The following is a 16,918-nucleotide window of genomic DNA, read 5'->3' as shown; positions in this document are numbered from 1 at the left end:
CATCTAGTTGGAGAATTAGATTAGAACGTAGAAACAAATACAAGTGCTTAAATTAACATGAAACGTACAAAGTATGTATATCAAAGTTTACTGCCGTTAATTATACGTTCTATTAAATCAAAATGAACGCGAAATAGTTGAAAAAGTTACAAAAATAGTAGAACCTGTGAGGCCATCTCGTGGGGACGCAGGCGAGCGTGACCACATGGTACCGCGTGCGAATCGTCGACTATTATTTTATAATACTTTTTATCTGACTGGTATTTTTTATTTGACTATTCTACAAATTAACTAACAGTTTGAAACAACATTGGCACGCACGGTAAAAAACCAAAGCTCATTATACAATTTTTTCAAAAATAAAAATAAGGTGTGTGAAAATAATCGGTTTGTGGTAATATTTTGAAAATTAATTGAAAGAGGTGAATGAAACATGTGAAAATTAAAAAAAATCTTTGTTATTACTAAGATCGAAAGACATTATTTTTCAAGTTATTGCTAACATAAAAATTAAGATAAACATAATTATTAATAATGGTGTAGTAGTGGCCTTATCGTTTATTCTTTAAAATCATTAACCTAATTCACAACACGAGAGCGCGAGCGTCCTTCTCTCGAGTTTAATTATAAAAAAATATTCAAGTAAAGTATTAACACCATAACAGGATTCTTGGCATTTAACAATTTTGCTTGGAAACTCAGAATATGTGCAGTTACAATATTTATAATCTATTAGCTTTCGCCCGTGACCACATCCGAGTGAAATAAAAAAAAAGTGAGTAGTCTATGTGTTTTTCCAGACTATCCTCTACATCTGTACCAAATTTCATAGAAATCCATTCAGCCCTTTAGGCTACAAACTCTAACAAACATCCATCTATCCATCCATCTAAACTTTCGCAATTATATTAGTAAGATAAGATATAGAAACAAGAAGGTAGCTACTATTAATATAAAAATGTATATTTTTTTTATATTTCCAAACTAGCTGTTACTTGCGACTTCGTCTGCGTGAAATCAAAAAATAATGAAAAGGTACTTTTGAAATAATTATTAAATAGGCCCAGTTGTTTTTCAGTTATTTAAATACATACAAGAAAAAAAATTACAAATCTTTCCTCTTTATAATATTAGTATAGATTGATAAAACTATTTCTTTTTTAATTCCGGTTAACAACACATATTAAAACTTTTGCTGAGGACATTAACAATTGAATGACAGATAATTCATAATAAGTAAACTATAGTAGACTTTAGGGTAGGCGCTTATGTTAGGATCATAGGATTTACAGTCCGGAGAGATGCAGTATCGAGGCTCATGGGTAGGAGACGCGTCACACTCGGCTGGTCGTCATGGGCTGACGGACAGCTCCCTTCGCCGCGCCTTCGGGAATGCTCGGCAAACTTCGGGTCTTTGGACTTCGCCTCCCAAATCCCAATTTCTTAGGTGCGTGCAATGACTCAACTTGTTAAGATCTATGGGTGTAATGATATCACGTAACCGGCCCAGTAATTGGCCGACGTGCATTGTTCATCTTAAAGTTTTTGTACGATAAGCCACCAGATGCGTTGATGTGTGTACCAACGCGTGATATGTGTCATCACGATCTGTTGAAACAATCAACGAACTATTAAATAAATTGATGGAACATGTCAACATACTAACGCTTCTCTTTTGAATGAAACAAATATTTTATACGTAACTTGGATGGTCTCAGACTTAGTTATGTATTATAAATGAAATGGTAAATTGGGCAGAATATACCTTGTTCCAGTCTGTAATACAACAATTTTAAATTTAGTCTTAGTATCTATTAATACTATTATGTAGGTCTATAAACAAAACTAACTAAATCGGTAGAGTACAACAGTTTTATTAAAATCTAGCTGTTGTCTGCGACTTCGTCCGAGCATTATTAAGATAAATAAGTAGCCTATAACATGCCAGTCTATGTCAGCTACCCTTTAGTCAAAGTTCGGTCGAAATCGGCCCAACTGATTCGGAGGTTATCCGGAACAAACGCGACAGACAGACAAAGAGACAATAAATTTTCATATTCGATTTTCGTCATCAGCAACGTCTCATAATAATACATCTTCCCGAAATTTGGATTTTTTCTTTTGATGTTACAAACAGACACTTCAATTTTATTGTGTGTATAACCATATAGATTGTTCGCAATAAAGTTCACTATCATAAATTTCATCAAATTATTGCCATGCTACTTTTGTGCGCTAGTATAATATAGTCTACTATGAGAGTCTAGTTTACTATTACGTGTTTAAAATATAACGATAAAAACTAGTAATAAGAATCGACAATACGATGTCCGTGCCATCTGCGTTCCATATAAAGGCTATATTTTGTCCACATTGTTCTCTAGTCACAATATGGTAAGTACGTGTAACAATGTAGCCTCTTTGTATGTGTGCATTTGTATAATATTGAGTATACACACATTGATGTAACACGAATGAATTCGACATACGTTCATTTGTTTTAAATGATCATAATGGGAGGGAACTTTATTTTGTGACTGTCATGTTATTATTTTTATTCTTGTTTCTGTAATTTTATATTGAAGTTTATTTTTTAGTTATAGAATAGTTTGAAAGCATTGTTAGATAATACTAGCTTTCGCACGCGACTCCGTCCCCGTGAAAATTAAAAAAAAAGTAAGTACCCTATTTCTCAAAATATCCTCTACATCTACGAGTATACCAATTTTGTAGAAATCCCTTCAGCCGTTTAGGCTACAAACTCTAACAAACATCCATCCAAACTTTCGCATTTATAATATTAGTATAATTATTTGAGTTTATTTGTTTACATTTGATTAAAACAAACCATTCTTTGAATACTTTATTTTATATTTATTTATTGATTAATCTGATATATTATGTTTAGATTGCACAAAAATTTATAGCCTAACAATGTACATATGAGCTTTTGTTTGTACGTTCTGCGAAATATACTGTGTTTGTTTAAGGATGAAATAATTTAATAAAAACAAATACAGATAACGAGAAGGATTGTGTTAAGATGGAGTACACGTGTGGAACGATGCATCTGTTCTTTGTTCTGAACGTCCAAGTGTCCGTGAGTTTCCACCGCCTGTACTCACTACGCTTTGTCACCGTAGAAAACGTGAAACTTTGCTGACATCATACGTCGGTACATAACTAGTATAGAATTTTAATAATGCTGATCAACACTGAACTAATTTATAGTCCACTAGCTTTCGCCCGCGATTAGCCTGCGAGGAAATAAAAGAAAACAAAAGCAAGTGGGTTATGTTTTCTTCGAGATCCGTGAAGCAGATTAGGACTCATCCTCTAATAAATATCCATCCATTTAATTAAACTTTCGCATTTATGATATTAGTAAGAATATAAATTCTTTATCCTTAGTAAGAAAGATGTTGAAGTCTACGAAAATCTAAAATAGATTTCATCTTATGTCTGCATCGATAATCGTAACAAATTTATTATTTGTCACCACTAAGGGCTTGTCTCACTAAATTGTAAATAGTCTGATAACGATACAATATATAAAATATGTGATGGAAATATCGGATTTTGGTTCCTTATCTGACAATGTCGTCATTTTTAAACTATTTGTGCCTCTATCAGCCAGTGGTGGGACAGGCCCTAAGTGTTATTGTTTGGTGCTAAAATGTTCTGTTTAAAATGATGTTTGCATAACATAGGAAGTGTACTGTAAACGAATTGAGAGAGTGGATTAACCTTTTACGCATTCCAATGGTTACATAAACGCAGTCTGTCACAATATTTTAACTAAACGTTTAATTGGTCACAATAATGTTCTCCCTTCCATGTAAATATTTTAGGATCATACTTTTTTATTGCAATATAAAAGCGAAATCACTATAACTCGCATACGAAGGTGCTTATTATGTTTTGACAAGGTATAGTTGAATCGACGGATGTTAAAAGACAAACAAGTTATAATGTTGCCTCTCGCATTCTTTACGCTAATTCAATTGAACTTTGCCTTTATCGTAAAACATTTGAAACGATAGAAATAGCTATTTAAATTGAATTTGTTACGATAATCTTTAAAATCATACTAAGAATTTTTAGCAAAGAAAATAGCAAAATAAAATTGCTTGATTTAAATAGTTATCCAGAAAAATTACCTTTTTTACATTTTAAATGTTCAATACTATTCGTATTTTTCATTTTGTTGCCAAAGAAAATATTCAATTGAAATATTTACTTCTTTCAATTTCTCATAATATCATAAACGGACAGATTCAAAGTAAGACTCATTACTATTCGGCGAATAAAATAATCGCTGCCGAAGCCCAATTCAAAACATCCTCAACACAACGCGTAGTTATACTGTGAGATAAAAATGTGATATTTATTTGTCAGAGTTTCATATAAACAATACATCCGGCGATGAACTGAGATAGACTTTAAAACTGCGATGTAATGAAAGGCGAATGTTACGAGATATCTGATCGCTTCGGCAAAGCGACACAGATCGGCGTCGTAATAGTTTAATTGATATGACCATGGGAATGCGCTGCTAACTCGACGCAACTTGCGAACTGGCATCGCATAACTCACCACTAATACCCCTTTCGAATCAAATAATTACGCTAAGAATTTATCCACTAGCGCAGGTTTACACTGCCGAGACATACTTCTGTATACATTGTTATTCCTCTCAAACTTTGGAAAAGTAGAGATGACAAGATATTGTTTACCGTTTTTTCGATGTGTATATCTTTAATAAACAATCGGGATAAAATACAAGTCAATTTACCCCGGATATCCGTACATGATATGTCTTTTGTAGTTTAAAATATAGGTCAATGAATGACAAGTCCCCGTCTCGCTACTTTGAATATTTATGTTTATATTTTGTATCTTCACCTTCTTGAAGGCCTTGTAACACTATTTAACAGCATAGTATAGCTACTACAACACGCTGTCTTAAATCTCGGGGAAAAAACTATCATTATTAACGAGCTGTCGCCCGCAAACTTCGTTAGCGCAAATTCTACTATACGTAACGCCATTTGATTATTTTAAAAAAGTAGCCTATAACATGCCGGTCTATGTCAGTTACCCTTCAGTGAAAGTCCGGTCCAAATCGGCCCAGCCGTTTCCGAGATTACACGGAACAAACGCGGCTTGCGGACAGACAGACAGACAAAATTATTTAAATGCGATTTTCGTTATCAGCAACGCAAATACATCATCTTCCTGAAATCTGGAATTTTTCTTTTGATATAACAAAAAGACACTGCAATTTTATTATATGTATAGATAGATGATTAAATTAAATAATAGCGTCTAAGGTTTATAAGTATGTTTTATACTCAAATAATGTGAAACTCGATACATTTGCCCTTGTCACATTGCATGTCATTGTTCAAAGACAACGTTGGTGGTTGATTCTATCTGGCATGGGAAAACTGCGCAAGTTTATTATAAGTTTATTGATATCCTTGTTGATAGTGCATCACGTGCAGGACAGATTGTATAGACTTAATATCTGTACAAAGTTAATTGTAGCCTCTGTCTGTAATATACTCTGTAACATTTGGCTGTGACCTTGGTTAGATAATAGAACTATTTCAGTCAATGTAGATGCAATAACATCGTGCCAATGAACCACAAAGAGTTTTTGAGTGTTATCGTATGTGATTATCACAAATTCCGTCAAAACGGTACTTTCTATAGACGTATTAATAAAAATTAAAAAACCTAAAGCGAATCTCTTTTGTTTTTGTTTTTTTTTCTTTTGAGTCTTTCACGTGTTTACTGTTCATATGACACCCATAATAAAAAAGGCACTCAATTTTTTTTAATTTTGAAAGAACAATGCTCTTTCACAATATGTCCGGTTCGTGTGTGTAAGTGCCACCTATTGTAACCCCTCCACTACTTAAATTATTTTCAAATCTAAACCGTGTTTGACGTCAATTTACCAATTGTATCAATAAATTAATTTGATTTCAATTTTAATAAGAAAATACATTTAAAACTAACGTGAAACCACCTTTGTCAACTATATCTTATACTTGTATACTATAGTGTACTATACCTGATGTGTATTGCTAACTTCGTTTTACGTCAGACAAAGGCGCCGCGTGGTTGCCTTTTGTAGAATGCTATTTTACGCTTCCTCGAATGTAAAAGGTCCTTTTGGTTACCATTTACAAATTCTATAAAAGAAATAGATCATCTTTAGACAATAATTTTTAGTTCAATGACATTTTTACATGGAAGAAACTGACGCTTCACCACAAATGTTAAGTTTGCCACAAAAATTACACACCAAGTTAAATCGCAGCAGATAAGATAATTATTAAACGCAATCGCAATGCTTATTAGTTAAGTTAGTTTCGTGGAGCTCTAATAATTCGAAATTGCATTAAAATAAATGGAATGTTTCTTGCAGACTAGCGAATAGAACAGCTGAAAAACCAACGGGCATTGAATCGTATAGTATAATTGCTAAAATAAATACATAGTACCAGTCACGGACATAGCAAGGCCGACACTTCTTAGATATGTATCTATTTACAATGCTGACTGCGCAACTAATTATAAACAATACAAGTATCAAAATGCGTCGGTAAACATTGAAGGTTTTTAATTAATATCCGTTTAATGAAATATCAAAACAAAAGTAAATAAACAGCCTCATTAAAGATCTCTTCTTTCTGTTAAAAATGTTTCTGGACTAAGAAATAAAATAGCTTATAAGTTTGTACCTCCTCTAAGAACTAAACATATGTCGGCGAATTACTAGACGACAAAAAAAGCTACACCAAGTTCTAAACATAATTAATATTGTAATTAAATATTTTTAGATAAAACCGATTCTATAATGTTATTCTTACAGTTTATATTTGCTTGTTATCCATTGTAGGTTTAGACCTTTCGATCGAGATGTTGACAATAGAACGGAGAGTAAACACTATTTAAAATGTATTTACCCCACAAATACGATCTGAGCTAAACCTATAACTATACAATGGACAAAAATAATTCTGTACTTCATTGTTATAAGGTAAATTATAAAATAAATATAATCGCGAATTATTCAGTTACCTTGATGGTGGATAACTGACACATTGCCCTTGAAGAGTTCACTAACTTGCCAAAAGATTACTATCTCTTTGTTATAACCAAACTTGTCTGTCGTTCTCCACAAACAGTGGGGACGACTAGGTCAGGATTCATAGTTTATTTTTATCGAACGATCGTACAATTTTATGCATTTTATCAATTTTGTTTTAAACAATTATAAGCTAACAACTTGATTAACGTCCGTAACCAAGAACGTCCGTAAACGCCACAGACTACGGACCTCTATTTAGCGCGGTTATAGTTTGGTTGGTCGATTGTCTATAGCACTGGACAGAAATGGTCGCCCTTGGTTTGCAAATCAGCTCAGGTTGCAAACCACCCTTCTAAGGCAAGATAAACGTGGGGGATAGAAATTGCGCTCGGCTGCTGGTAGCGCGATAACCAACGCTGAATAAGCATAAATTAATCTACAATTACAACATAATTTGATTTAGTCAACTCTAAGTCTTCATCAGTCAAAAAGCAAAATTACTAGAACAGTCTAAAGGAACACTCCTCCCTAATTAGCAGGGCTAATTTTTGTAGCGAGATAGTTTTTACGAAATATGCTATCGCAAGTCCATATACCTACATGATCGTAAAAGAAAATAAAATACGAAAGCATAGTCATAGCGAAGCGGTAGTAAGTAACAATGCTCAATGTATGTTTTGTCAACATTGCAAACGTTTTCAAGCACGACTGTTGATACTTTTTCGATTGAAAAAAGGTTAACAAGCGAGTTCGCGGTTAACCTAATTACAGGTGTACACACGAGACGATCTTTGATAGTAAATTTTAAGAAAAATAATTATTCTTGAGTTGAAAATAATATTTAGTAGCGTTTATTTGTAAATGGAATATAAAATAAAATTAAGAAAAAAAGGAGTTGGCGCAAGACTGAATAATAATATGCATTTGTTTGTTAATATAAGGAAGTTTGGTTCAAATGTTATTTCTTTTGTTATATTATCTTCTACATAGTTTTAAATTAAAATTTAATACTAAGGTAATTCAACGTGAATAGGCGATTTCAAGCAATATCAATTATCCAAATTGTGGTTATCATGGTATTAAACTGTTTGTTTGTATGTTAGTCTTAAAATAGAGCACATTACAGCATCAAACTGTCATTTTATACTGGTATATTGTAACGGTATTATTAATAACGTTTCGAAACTTCAATATAGAGTGTCGGGTTTGTTCATCATACTCGGGTTTCATTTGGACCACATTATTTAGGGCAACCGGCCACCAACCAAGCCGCGACAGCTGGATAATTACCCACGTTCTAGATTGATAAACGAACATGGTGCAAAATAAAATTAATACAAAACATAAAAAATATATAAATCAAGTATATTTTAAGGACTATTTTAATGATAATTAACAATATTCATAAGTGCATAAATATAATACACGTAATATTACAAGAAATATCTCAATTAACTATTTGAAAAGCTTACATCATCATTTGTTGTGGTTAGTTGTAATGTCATGTACAAAAACTTATAATACCATTATATACAACTAGCTGTTGCCCGCGACTACGTCCGCGTGGTATTAGAAAACATAGGAACTATATAAATAACAAAAAGCTACGTATCCCTCGGGAACCGGACACCTCGGAGATGAAGCTTATCCCATGTATACTCCAAACTTTGTTTTACATCTGTGCCAAATTTCAATAAGATATGTTGAACCGTTGCAGAATCATCGAGTAAACATTAAAAAAATAAATTAATGAATCCCACGGGAACCGTAACTTATCCCGGGATAAAAAGTAGCCTATGTGTTCTTCCGAACTATGCTGTAAACCTGTGCCAAATTTCATGGAGATCCGTTCAGCAGTTTAGGCTACAAACGCTAACAAATATCCATCTATCCATCCATCTAAACTTTCGCATTTATAATATTAGAAGAAGTAAGATGTAAAGAGTCATTCGCTAATTAAAAAGTTATTTTAATTAAATGATACAATATAATTTATATTTGGTAAATTACCTTGGGTTTCCACATTGATAATTTCAAGTAGAAACCCAGATTTACTCATTGATATTGCGGCATAAACCGACTGTTATCGTGTGGCTCTCGAACATTCCTATTAGTGCGTTAGCTATCTTCAATTTCAGATACATCGTAAGTAAATCGTAAGCACATATAATACCTTCGTCATTGTTAGTAATAAAAACATTAACAGCACCAACTCCTGATAAGAATGACGTAGCATTCTGTGCCATAACTGAGACCAGTGAAATCATCGCGAACTACGCCACATCAAGTTTCGATGCTATTATGACCCACATTGTATAGAACTTAGAATACATTTTCTTTTGTTTTCACACCCTTTAGATCTTATCAGACTCCATTACCGAAACATCCACATATCTTTATTTTCTAAGAGGGTATACGTTGTACAAAACACACGGCAGAGTACAACTCTAGTTTTGCTAGTAATATAAATGTTTGTTAGAAGGATCTCCAAAACGCATCAACGTATCACGATGAAATTTCCCAAAAATGCAGAGCTTAATATGAAAAATGTAGACAATTTGTTTATTTAATACCACTCGGACGGATTCGCGTTCATATTTAGTATAATATAAATCTGTGTCACATGTCATTTAAGACGAGCTATTGCCCGCGACTTCGTCCGCGCAATGTTAAGATAAAAAAGTAACATTTAATATACCCGTCTACATCAGTGACCCTTCAGTGAAAGTCCGGTCAAAATCGGTCCAGCCATTTCGGAGATTACCCGGAACAAACGCCGCTTGCGGACAGACAGACTGACTTTCAATGTGATTTTCGTTATAATCAACGCAAATACCTTCCGAAAACTGGAATTTTTCTTTCGATACTACAAAAAGACAGTCCAATTTTACTATATATGAGCTGTTGCCCGCGACTTCGTCCGCGTGGTATTAGAAAACATACAAGCTATATAAATTACAAAAAGTAACGCATCCCGCGGGAACCGGACATTTCTCGGGGATGAAGCTTATCCCATGTGTACTCCGGACTTTGTTTTATATCTGTGCCAAATTTCAATAAGATATGTTGAACCATTGCAGAATAATCAAGTAAATATTAAAAAACTAAATTAATGAATCCCACGGGAACCGTAACTATACCCGGGATAAAAAGTAGCCTATATGTTCTTCCAGACTATGCTCTAAACCTGTGCCAAATTTCATAGATTTCCGTTCAGCCGTTTAGGCTACAAACGTTAACAAACATCCATCCATCCATCCATCTATCCATTCATCCATCCATCTAAACTTTCGCATTTATAATATTAGTAAGATATAGAAAAACTATGTTAATCACATCTAAACAGAGACAAATTAAACATGAGTAGAAACAAAAGAAATATAAAACGCACAACTATTGAAACAAAGCTTGATTAACAATCAGAATAAACACGTTATCCGTTTTACATGTTAATTAGACTTCGGATAGGCGAACATATTTTCGTGTTTTCGATACGTTTTATTTTTAATTAACATCGAATGAATGGAAGCAGAATTACAAAGTTAAATTAACATATTGAAACGTATTACATTAAAGATAAAAGTCCGGTTTTAAAGAACGATGGCTTTTATGTATGTATAGCTCCGCACTTTAGTACCGAGGTGTACATCAATGACATGTAGGGCTCAACACACGGGATAGGGAAAAACTAGTTCTATTGAACGGCGGATAGAGATGTCGTATTCTATTTTGCATTATTGTAGTTTGTGTTTTAAAAATAACGGTCATATTGGTATAAATACTGTAAATTGAAATAACATCATTTGAATTTTCTAACTACACAACGTAAGTCAAGGCCCACAAATGACTATTGAGCTAAGGTAAGAGAAGATTTCACTACACTATTTCTTAAAACAGCATAATCTTAAAGAATGAAAAGTTTAACTTAACTCGGTAAACATTAAAAAAGAAGAATTAATTAAAATTTAAGAAATATTGACACACGTTATACTTTTTCTGGCGTTTTCAGAACCCTCAAAATATCACCGAAGTCCAGTTGTATATATTACAGTGTCAGCTATAATCATACTAATATTATAAATGCGAAAGTTTAGATGGAATGATCTAGAGTTTGTAGTCTAAACGGCTGAACGGATTTCGACGAAATTTGGTATGGATACGGAGGATAGTCGAGAAGAATACATAGGCTAATCACTTTTGCATTTTTTAATTTCACGCGAACGGAGTCGCGGGCGAAAGCTAGTTTGTTATAAGGTTTGGTTTACGAGATTGTTAGTCATAAACAGCTTTATATGATTTGCATAATATCTTTGTATTCTAACTATAATTTATTACAGACTTAAAATAATCTTACATAGGTGTGGTTAGACTGCAACCGCATTTAACCACGTTTTACAACTTCCTTGTATACTATCCGTAGATCAAGTTTAGTTATAAAGCGATTTTTGATCATAAGTAAACAGTTAAAAATGCTTTACACGTTTTCGTTAATTTTTTCCTGTTTAATACTTTAGTAAAGGATTAATAAAGGTAAAAGTCGGTTTGAAGTAGCAGTAAAAAATATAAGCAATTTGTCTTTACGTAAAAGAAAAGAACTCCAAACGATTTAAATAGTAAATAAAAAAAGCTTCCGTGTGAAACGTTCTTATTCGATGCATCGACGCGACATCGTTGCGATATCCGTTTTAAACTGAGAATCGAACTTCGCATAAAAACATTTGAACACTTGGGCACGTTGAGCACCAGGATGCACTATGGGGTGTCTTTTTAATTTTTTTACGTACATACTCCTGTTAGCTTCCGTTTTATTGAAGTAGCGGAAGTGGGGTACTTGTTTTTTTCAAACGAGACATATGGAGCACTTTTACCTTTGCGATGAGTTTGGCGGATAACTCTGTATGTAAATATTAGTTTATTTTATTTCAACGTAATTTTGCTCGAATTTGTCTTATAAAATCGATAAATTGATTTCTTTGAATTGAGTGATTGAATGTGGATGGCTACAAAGGTAGAGGAAGACCGAGGAAAGTATGGATGGATAGTGTGAAAGAGGATATGCTTAAAAAGGGAGTGGATTAAGATATGGCGCCTGATAGAAATGTATGGAAGAGCTGCAGATATTGTGCCGACCCTTCGGAAGGATAAGGGCAAGTTGATGATGATAAAATAATTCTTCATTTACATTTTTATATATACGTAAGATTTTAAATGATTTTAAATTCTCGAAAATTTATGTAATCTTCAATATCCCTTTTGGAGGTATAATACGTTAGTAGAGGGTTTTATATTCCATTTGCTGCGCCTGTTTATCTTATAGATAAATATTCATAGTACAAACAGAACCGGCTTCTACTAGTTTTTCCTGATTTCTCTTCCGTTCCGAGGGGCATTTAAGATCTCCGCAAATGGCGACATAGAAAAGTTGCCTTACGAATAAGAGTAACTGATACTTTTTATATTTGAAGTTGACTTGACTAATTGTAATTAGGACTTTGTAAAATTATTTTAATTAATTATTACACTGCATAGATAACAAACATAAAGACTTTGTTTTTATTTTTAAACTGGTAGATTTAAAACATTTGTAAGTTTAAATTCTTGTCAAGTAATTAACTTGCACCTCATATTAAAAACTACGAAAACAGTTACATTTATGGAATCTCTAAATAATATGTTACTTTGTGCGTCGGGGTCTGAAATTATCGCTTTTTTGTTTAATAATTTATGACTTTTTTATTTTTTTTAATTATATTGTTCAAGTAAAGTGGTAGGTGCCATCTTGTGGGTAAACGGTTAAACTAATATGGTAAGCTCGCATCTTTCTCCTTAGTTTTCTTATTAAGGTAGTCGAACCTCACTTAACTAGTCTATCCACATAATGTACTCGATGGTTGTAATTTTTCTTACTAAACTATTAAAACAACATCCGGGAAAGTAACGCGTTAGGATCAGTCATATAATCTATAATATTATAATAAAGCGTAAACACACACTTCTTTGTTGCCTAAGATGTCAGCAATTACAGCATATTTTTGAATAATTATTTTTTTAATAAAAAACCCTACACTTACGTCACGCTTTAGGCTATATATTTCACGCCATTAAACTTAGGGGGTGAATATTTTTGATAAAAACCCTAATGCGGGAAAGAGACCATAAGTTGCTGCCAACATCAAGGAAGCAAGGTTGCCATGGTTTATCATAATGTCATGTCATTTTGACATTTGCAATTGATAATTTAACACATGTATACAACAAAATAAAATTTTCATAATTTTCTGCGGATGAAGTCGCAAGGGAACAGCTAGTTAAATTAAAGGAGTTAAGTCTGACAGTATAAAACTGTTAGAGACCTCTAAATGTTTTCCACTAAGTCATTAGGTGCTCTACTCTGGTCGCGAGTGCTATTTCTACAATCAAAAGTCGAACTAGAAGCGAACCTGAAACTAAAATATCGCCCAACTGTATAGTCTCGATTATATTCCTATGAGCTTATATGCGCACACTACTCGATTTACTAGTTGTGCAACTAAACAGTTGAATATGCTAAAACAATCGACAATCGAATAATACTTGTGCGATAGTTTACGATAACAATTTTACGATTACTAATATTAAAAAAATCATACTCTAACTGTCGTCATATTAACTTTACTGAAAGTTTTGACTGTTCAGTTTAAACTGAAACTGTGTCCGGTTTTACATTGTATATTTGGTTTGCAATCAAAATCATTGAATTCCATAATTCCAAGCAAACATAGTCATATCGATATTGCCGATTCCTAGAACTTTTTGCTACAAAAGAGATATGCACTTTATATTTTTCCTTATATTACTACTTAAAAGTAATAGTTGTTGTTAAGACAGATAAAGATTATTTCATTTTTTTTTATCTTACTACCTTAATAATTAATATTATAAATGCGAAAATTTAGATGGATTGATGTTCCTTAGAATTTATAGCATAAACTGTTGAACGGATCTCGATAAAATTTAGCATAGACGTAGAAGTTTTAGAGTAGCCCCCGTGGTTAAGATATTAAAGAGTAAAAGGTTAGCATATGGGCATGTTAAGAAGAGAGATGAATCGCATGTAACAATAAGGACCTTAGTTATGAATATGGAGGTGCATCGGTAGAGTTAGACCTAGAAAGAGATTGCGTAAAGGTGACATGATCAAAAAGGGAGTGATGACTGAGATGACGGATGTTAGAGTTATTTGAAGAGAAAAACCTGGTCCGCCGACCCTACGGGGGTAGGATAAGGTAGGGGAGATGATGATGTAGAATATAGTCTGGAAGAACATAGGCTACTTGCTTTTTAATTACACAAAGACGGAAACGATGGTAAGGATAGTTCTGTTATAAAGTAAATTCTAAACCTCATTTGACAGCTTTTTGTTAGAGCGAGACAGTTGTTCTCCTAAACCCGGACGTCACTACGAATAATTATTTAAACAGAACAATTGTGTTTATGTTTTACAATTGGTTGTTTAATAACCGTTATATAGCGATACTGTAATAGTTCAAAACAACAGCAACTGTGTCGTAGTCGTAGGTTACCGAAGCTTGCGTGTGTCAGCGGCAAAAATTCGTCACTTTAAAAACAAACCACTTTGTTAAAGTTTGACATGACTTTTAGATACTAGGAATGTCTGCTATCGTACCTTTATCTTGCACAGTCAAACAATTTATTTGGTTTTCCACTAAGAATGAAATTAAAACTTTATAACCGTAAGATTTATAATTTAACAAGTATGCCTGTTGTGACAAGTTTTGGATATAATTGCTTTACTACCATCGAATGTTGTACCGAAATGGGTAGGAAATAAAATTCCTCGACTGTTAAACCAATTTCATTTCATAAGCACAATGAATTCGGATTACAATCTAGATCCGTCAACTTATTGTTGTTGTTGGTCAGCATTTAACACTTCATAATACAAAGTGGTTATTGTCACTTGAAAGTGGCTGCCTTTTGTTTTTGTCAACAGTTATTTATGACAATTAGAAATAAGAAAATAACTGTCATAGGAAACAATTCATTTTAACAATCAAAAGTGTAATAAACCAATAATGAAACGCTTCTGTCAAAAATTGTATATTATGTTAACAATTTTCTGTAACTAACCAATAACTTGTTTTTTAATTAAAAGTTAATTTTTAGGTATTAAGAAGTGCTTTTATAACAAAAACACGCGTAATTACATTTCATACGATGACTTGGATTCAATTTTTTACCGCGCTTTGTTTCAATAATTAGTCGCTATGAAAGACACTTAAGAAAGTTTTGCCACGCTTAATCTTCACTAAAGGTGACCACTTTCAGTTTAATAAACATACTGCTATTATAATTAAATAATAAAAAATAAAAATTCTCAAACATATATAAACTAACATACCAAAGTTCGAGTCAACTTTTACGCAAATGTCAGCAAATTCTTATATTTTACCGCCAACCGGCCAACAAGCGAGTCTCACATTATCATTGGTAGATAAAGCAGTGACGTATCATGAGATTTTTTTTACTACTGTACCAACCATGGTCTGGTAAACATATTAACTGGCTTCGTAATAAAACATCGGCTAAGCGCGCCGATGTTAGCGGGACAATCCGAATTTTAACAGTTACGGGTTATAAGGCATTAATATCTTATTCGTATAACGACCGAGAGTAGACCGACTGGTTCCGAGAACACATTTCGTGCAGTTCGATGGCATACTCGAAATATTTTCCTTGCAATTAAACGCTCAACCACGCTTACATCCTTCGTGGGACCACATTACTAAATGCAAATAAAAACTTATCTCTACGTTTATTTCAATAACTATTGTTCCTCGTAATTTATAATTATAATAAGTTATTCAAGTTATAGTCACATCGTTGTTTAAATATTTTAATTCTAAACACTTTGTTTTTACTGACGATTTTTAAAGTGAAACGACTGTACACTTAAAAAGATACGAAAAAACTTGTGTATTACTTTCTTGAGCGATTGTTATACGAAGTTTTCAAGTACTTGAGACTTAACTTGAACTTTACTCTAACGAAAATAAGTTTGAAAATTCTATATAGGATACAATTGTTCTGCATCTAATATTTATTTTTGTAAATTTGTTTAAGCAGATAAAATGAGAAGTTAAATTAAAATAAAAATAAAACATAGTATAATTAATACTGGATTAAAAAAATCTAAGTTATCTTTAAGCACAAGCCGCGCTTACTTAAGTTTAAGGCTTACCTCTCTCCTGAAACTCTGCAAAGCAGCCTAACGCCAGCAGCAAAACGATGGCAGCCTCTTTCCACATTATTCCACAGTCACACATAAACGCAAGGGAACATGCTAACAAATGTCACAGTTTGAACACATTAGGTCCCGTAATACACTGAAATAAAAACTTTCCAAGCACACGTCTCTCCGGTTCGCAAGCGCAGCTTGTATGACTTCCGACGACGGTTTGACTGGAAGGCGCGTACGCACAGCGACGGCCCGCTCTCATAGATTATTTATCGTAGAGCCGACAGTGTGCACTTACAGCACACTTAAATGCTTAGAAGCTAGTAATTTTTATCTAGTCATGGGTATTTTAACTAAAATTGTTGATCTGTTGATCAGCTCACGGTTCACATAGTGTAAAGCAGTTCAGCTTAATTAGTACCTGAAATGAACAGAGCTACGCGTCACCTTGCGGGTCGCAGGTTGTATAGATATAGTACATCGCGGTAAGAAGTGGGATGTTAATGTGGTTATTGAGCCGTAGCTCAGTATGTGACCTGAACTAGTACAGACCTGATGTACACACGCCTATATAC

This window comes from Papilio polytes, unplaced genomic scaffold, assembly GCF_000836215.1.
Source record: "Papilio polytes unplaced genomic scaffold, Ppol_1.0 DF823621.1, whole genome shotgun sequence".
NCBI classification, from domain to species: domain Eukaryota; kingdom Metazoa; phylum Arthropoda; class Insecta; order Lepidoptera; family Papilionidae; genus Papilio; species Papilio polytes.
The sequence above is the reverse complement of the archived record's forward strand: the minus strand, read 5'-3'. Positions refer to the sequence as shown.